This window comes from Galeopterus variegatus, unplaced genomic scaffold (genome assembly GCF_000696425.1).
Source record: "Galeopterus variegatus unplaced genomic scaffold, G_variegatus-3.0.2 Scaffold1198, whole genome shotgun sequence".
NCBI classification, from domain to species: domain Eukaryota; kingdom Metazoa; phylum Chordata; class Mammalia; order Dermoptera; family Cynocephalidae; genus Galeopterus; species Galeopterus variegatus.
In genome coordinates, this window is record NW_007727309.1 from 102,400 (window position 1) to 109,433 (window position 7,034).

Genomic DNA, 7,034 nt, shown 5'->3' on the forward strand with positions numbered 1-7,034 from the left:
ATGGGTGGCTTTCAATTTTCAAGAATGTTCAGCTTGAAATATGTTGACTCTTTCTCTCCACCCTCCCCATAAAGAAGAAATCTGACAATCATTTTTATAAAATAAGTTGAAATATTTGGAAATATCAGAATGGCATGTGCCCTATGCAACTAGAATTTCAGTAAAATGATTCTCTCAAAAGTGGCGGAAAATCACTGTGATGAGACCAGAAGTCTTTAAAATCCTAGACCATTTCTACTGAGGGTGCAGAGAATTTTTCACTCTGCAGGGAACTGGGTAGATGCCAGACAAAGTAATCACTTTCTACTTGCTCAAGTTTTGCTTGCAGTTTTCAATTGGATGCACTACCTTCCATTTCCCATCTTACAGTGTTGCAGAGCTGCTGGTAATGACTGCAATCTTTTACTTCAGAGGGGAGTTACAAATCTACATCCAAATGATGAGTTTAATGAGGAGCAATGAAATTAGTAATAGTCTTTGGTACAGAATAATACCAACCAGTAAGCTCCTGGGGAGGAGGAAGCTTGGAATGGATAGGTTAATTTGCCCAAGATGACATAGCTTGTGAGTGGTCTTTCTAGGAGCTCTTTCTACACAAGTGGCACCTTTAATTATTATGTTACATTATACTAAAAGGGTAACACAATCTAGATGGAAAGATTACAATAAACTGTGGAGACTCCTTCCAGTGTGAGAAGAAAACAAAATACACTGCCCTTTTAAAACTTGTAGTGTAAACTATTTCTTCCTTGGGTATTGAATACAACCATGGCAGGCCCTTTAGGTTCACCAGTGACTCTTATCTGATAAAGAAATTGTCTCCTACTTCTTAATGCAATAATCATTTCAGAATGAACATAGCCAGTCCATGGTAATAATCAAGACCCCAGGCTTCACTGGAGGTAAAAGCTCCTATTTCACCCTGCTGTGAGTTGCTTCTGAGTCCTCCAGTTTGGGAGCGGTTTGGGGGTATTGAGGAGCAGAGCAGTGAGAGGAGGAAGAGATATTAGGTGCAGGAAAAATTTAACATGGCCAGTACTGTCATACAGTCATGATCTTACTTTGTTGATTTCTGAGCTTGGCAGATGTCCAAAGCTGATTTATAATCTCTTGGAGAGCTTTTATGTATTTTTCAAAGATTTCCCCACTGGGAACCTCAAGCCACATTTCTCGATGCTAAGGCCATACTTCTCTTCTAGGTATCTGCTTATATTTTCTCCCAGATTCTGAGCATCCAGTGGTCTGTGTACTCTGTTGGAATCCTGTCTTCCCTCTAGGCAGCTTTCTTGGGTGGAATCTGTGCTTGATCCCAATTTGAGCCCTACAATGAATCCCTGGGAAACATGGGATGAGTGCAGCTGTTTACCAATGCAGCCACCACACTTTCTCACATGTGGACTTTTCTCGATATGGATATAGCATCCGTCTATGTATTTCACAGACTGCCAGGGACAAAAGTCAAACTCTCTGAGTAGTTTTCTTCATCTCCACTTACTTAGCTTGAGGTAGGGGGTAGGTACACATTGCTGTCCTCTCTCATGGTGTTGAGGGCTGTGTGTGAGTCAGAATTGGTGGTGAATTCCACAGCGTTCCAACAACTCTTTCCAAAGAAATTCTCTCTAAAAATAATCCTTTTTTGTGTGTGGCCTCTCTAACCTTTTAAATATCCTTAGGGCAGTTACTATGCTAAGTATTGCCAAAGCAAGTTTCCAGAATACTTTTGCAAGTTGTCATTATATGGCCCAACTTCTTATTTTAGATTTTGGAGGTATTTGACACCTATTGTGTTGTCCTCAGTCTTTGGGGTCTTAGCTGAAAAAGAGAGAAAAGCCCCACTTTAACATCCTATTATAAATGCTTTCCTGTGTTGGCTAAATGGCTCTATAGGGAATTGAAAGTTTAAAAATAGTTATCCTATAACTTTCCAAACATTCTAGCTATTTATATTTTTATAATAAAGTTTTCTTCAGGCAGAAAAACAAGTTGAAATGGGACAGCTCAGATACTAAATCCTTAGGCCTACCCAATTTTTAACTTGAAATTATCCTCCATATTTGGAAATAAGCTTATCCTCTACAGTTTTCATTCCAAATCTTGGAGCTTCCGAACCCTCAATTAAGCCTAGCCAACTTAATTATCTTAGCTAAGTGTTTCTCATTCAGCTTATAGTTCATTTATTCCTTCCTGGGATATGAGTCATTATGATACAGCTATATAACCAATATACTTGTTTGTCTGGAAGTCATTTTAATGTCTTTGAAAGATTGAATTATCATAGTTTATTTGACTTCCATATAAACAGAAAACAAGAACTGAATTCAAGTTCATAAAACAATTCGTGGTCTTCATCCTCTTTGACTGTGCTACATCCACTGCACATTAAAGCTCTCGACACATCTCATTCCACTGGGCTGACTCTGACTCCTCCAGAATTGGAATGACCTTTTGGAAATTTGCTATTCCCTTGACTTGTGTAGCTGGTTCTTTTTCTACTTCTTGAATTTTCCTCCTATCCACGTTTGTGGATCCTCACCCTAATGAGTATCCTTGACTGTTTTTTTTTTTCTTTTGCTTAACAATTACATTCATACCCTGGTATAATGGCTGCCCATATACAGTTAATTCCCCTACTGTCATCTTTACATTTTTCTTTGTTCCCTTACACCTGTTTGTGTATTTACTTTTAGTGTGGCCTTTATCACATCAAAGTATAACCATTTCCCTGTATAACTACCTCTGCCACTTCATTACATGATCACTGAAATTAAGGATATAGCTTCTTATTCACGTACTCAGTGCCAGGCATATTGTAGGTGCTCATAAAAGTTTGAACAATAAAAGGAAAATTGTTATCTTTACCCTACTTGCTAGATAACATCTACATATCTGCTTAGTTCTTCAAACTACACGTGGATAAAACAAATGGAATCATCATTTACTACCAACTGTTCCTTCCAGTCTCTCAATTTCAGCCCCACAGGAGTTATCTTTGATTCTTTGTTGGCCTTATCTAAAATATCTAAGCAATCATTAAGTTTTGTTTATTCTACCTGGACAGTATTTTTGCATTATCTTTGTTTCATCTCCAACTTCCAGATCTTCATTACCTTTGGTTTGGACACATAATAACTTTCTAAATACTAAATTGTGCTGCCGAGAAAGTATATGTTTTAAAGTCAGGTAGATCTAGGTTCAAATCTTGAGTCAGCTGTTACATGAGCAGCAACTTACCTAGCCTTTATGAACTTTAGTTTCCCTTTATGATTTGCACTGTAATCATTGAGTAACTCCTGCATGAGATACAAACTCTTTTAAGGAAAGCATTATGTCTTACTTGATGTTTTCTTCTCATAAATCAACCGTGGGTCCCAGGAAACAGCTCTGCTACTCATTGATGCTATTTGCTGCATAAATGAATGTGATAATATTTGCCTCATAATGCTAGAGTAAGAAATAAATTAAATGTGATAAAACATGTCAGGAAGCCCAAACAGATACGTGGAGGGGCTCATGTGAGGATAACCAAGACCCCTAACTGACAGCACCAGATGAGCTGCCAACCAGCACCCTGTACCAACTGCCAGCCATGTGAGCAACACTATTTTTGGAATTTTCATTCTTCCTGGCACTTCAGCCAGCACCATCAGAAAGAGCAGAAGCACCTAGTCAATTGATGAGATCCTGAGATATAATACTTTTTTCCTGTTTTAAGCAACTAAATTTGGAGGGAAGTAGAGAGGTGGAGTATAGCTGTAAGATAAGCTTAAAACACATGGCATTGGCTTTGAGATTGTGGGTGAAGGCATTAAGAGCAGTTAGGGAGACTCTTAATGGAGCCTGGAAAAGCAATGAGGACATTAACATTGGAGGCTGGAGGAAAGGTACCCAGTTGCATATGGTGAGAGAATATTTGACAACACTGTCATCTACAGTAGCATGGAAGATAGAAAACATAACTAACAAACTTGTGGATTTGGCAAAAACTGTTGTCAGGCAGAATGTTGTCAGTTGGATTCTTTTAACTGCTGATAGTAAAGTGATGAAAAAGAGAGAAGACCTAAAGAAAATTTGGATTTCAAGCAGAATTTAGAGGAAATTTTTCCAACCTAAAAGTTTCAAAGTTGGAATATAAAACTGTTTTTCAGTCCAAGCCTTTCCAGATGGCAAAAAGTTGGCAATGTAAGGAATGGCTCTAGGAAAAGATCAAACCCAGAGTGATGTTAGTATAATGTAGTCTCAGATCAAGATCAAGTCAAGAATGTAACTGTGGGATTCTTTGTTAAAACCTCATAAAGATAAAACCTCATTTAGATTAAAAAAAAATTTCAAAAAGTCTTCTAAAACTCTTAATGGCATGCTTTATATACCCTTTCAGTTAGAAAAAAGGACTTGCAAAAATTTTAAAGGTAACATTCTATATATCCTAACCCTCACTCCAAGGTTGAAGGATGCCTATCTTTAAGAAGGCATATAATTTAACTTCAATAAGTATATGTGGCTTCTGTCCAGGCATGCTAACTCTAGTGTGTGTGTGGCTTATGTAAAATGATGTTAACCCAATAAGAGTCATGGGAAACCTACAAAGTTTCTAAGAGAATTGTCAGAGGAGGTACTGCCAGCTTAGACTAAAAGGGACTGAGACAGTTCAAAAAGGCTTCTGTACCCCTGCCATTCTATGGTCAGGAAACAGGAAGAGAAAATTTCTCAGCTACAACCACAGGCTATCTTTTATGAGAAAGAAAGTATGACTCATGGGCCTAGACTCCCATAAGTGAGGCCAAAAATCAAGGAGAATCTTTCAGAGGGAGCAGAAATGGACCCCAATTAATATACACCTCCTGATACTAGAGCAGGGAGGATTAGCAACACATGTCTAGCTGAATATCAGTGAAACTCAGTGAAAACAGTGACTGTTTGGTACTGCCTGATTCCCCCCCCCCTTTTAAAATTGGTTATGAATATTCATGAGATACAAAGCTGATTGTCCCCCCTCATGCCCATGAGGTGAGGACCAGGTTCATACCCGCAGCATACCCATTATTACAAATTGCGTATTTACCCTGTGTCCCCCACCCAATTATCCCCAACCTCCCTCTCCTTCCCTCTTTCCCCACCACTCCACTTTGTAGCCCAAGGAATCTTCTCTCCCTCTGCAAGTCCAGTGCACTACTGTGGTCTTTCTTTCCTTCCTTCTTTCTCTCTTAGCTCCCACATATGAGTGAGCACATGCGGTATTTATCCTTCTGTGCTTTGCTTATTACATTCAACATGTTTCTCCAGGTTCATCCATGTTTTTGCAAATGAAAGTATTTCATTCTTTTTTATGGCAGAGTAGTATTCCATGGTGTTTATATACCACAGTTTCCTTATCCAGTCATCCATCGATGGACATTTAGGTTGGTTCCATGTCTTGGCTATTATAAACAGAGCTGCAGTGAACATGGGAATGCAGTATCCCTTCAACATGGTGATTTTCATTCCTCTGGGTATATACCCAGAAGTGGGACTGCTGGATCATATGGAAGATCTATCTGCAGTTGTTTGAGAAACCTCCATACTGTTTTCCATAGTAGTTGTACTAATTTACAGTCCCACAGTATAGGAATGTTCCCTTCTCTCCACACCCTTACCAGCATTTTTTATTCATGGTCTTTTTGATTATAGCCAGTCTAATGGGGTGAGGTGGTATCTCAATGTAGTTTTAATTTGCATTTCCCTGATGAATAGTAATGCTGAGCATTTTTTCATGTACTGGTTGGCCATTTGTATGTCGTCCTTTGAAAAATGTCTATTCAGCTCCTTTGCCCATTTTTAATTGGGTTGTTTTTTTACTGTGTAATTGCTTGAGTTCCTTGTATATTATGGATATTAATCCCTTGTCAGATGCATAGTTAGCAAAAACTTCCTCCCACTCTGTAGGTTGTTATTTTACTCAATTGATTGTTTCCTTTGCTGTGCAGAAGCTTTTTAGTTTGATATAGACCCATTTGTTTATTTTTTTCTTTTACTGCTTGTGCTTTTGGGCTCATGTTCATAAAGTCTGTGGCCAGACATAGTTGCTGAAGTGTTTCACCTATATCTTCCCTTAGTAATGTTACAGTTTCAGGTCTCATACTTAAGTCTTTAATCCATTTTGAGTTGATTCTGGTGTATGGTGAGAGGTACATATCTAGTTTCATTCTTCTGTATATGGATATCCAGTTTTCCCAGCACCACAGGTAGAAGAGGCAGTTTTTTCCACAATGTACATTTTTGTGGCCTTTGTCCAATATCAGATGGCTGTAAGCCTGAGGGGTGATTTCAGGTTCTCAGTTCTACTCCACTGGTCTGAATGTCTATTATTATACCAGTACCATGCTGTTTTGGTTATAATATCTTTGTAGTATAATTTGAAGTCAGGTAGTGTTATGCTTCTGGCTTTATTTTTTTTGCACAGGATTGCTTTAGCTATTAGGGGTCTTTTATTGTTCCATATGAAGGGTAAGATTGTTTTTTCCATTTCTGTGAAGAATGTCATTGGTATTGTCATTGGTATTTGATGTATTGAATCTGTAGACCACTTTGAGTAGTATAGACATTTTCACAATGTTAATTCTTTCAATCCAAGAGCATGGAATGTCTTTCCATCTTTTTGTGTCTTCTTTAATCTCTTTCAGAAATGGTTTGTAGTTCTCATTGTAGAAGTCTTTCACCTCCTTGGTTAAAATGATCCCTAAGTTTTTTTTGTGTGTGTGACAATTATAAATGGGCTTACTTTCTTTATTTCTCTTTCTGTTGGTTCACTACTTGAGTATATAAATGCAACTGATTTGGGGGCATTTATTTTGTATCCTACAATGTTACTGAAGTAATTAACCAGCTCTAGGAGTTTTTCGATAAAGTCTCTCTTTTTTTTTCGTTAAATTTTTATTTTGTCAATATACAATGCATATGATTATTATGGCCCATCACCAACACCTCCTTTCCTCCTCCATTTCTCCCCTCCCCCCCAAGAATGTCCTTTCCGTTTGCTTGTTGTAACAACTTCAAAAAAG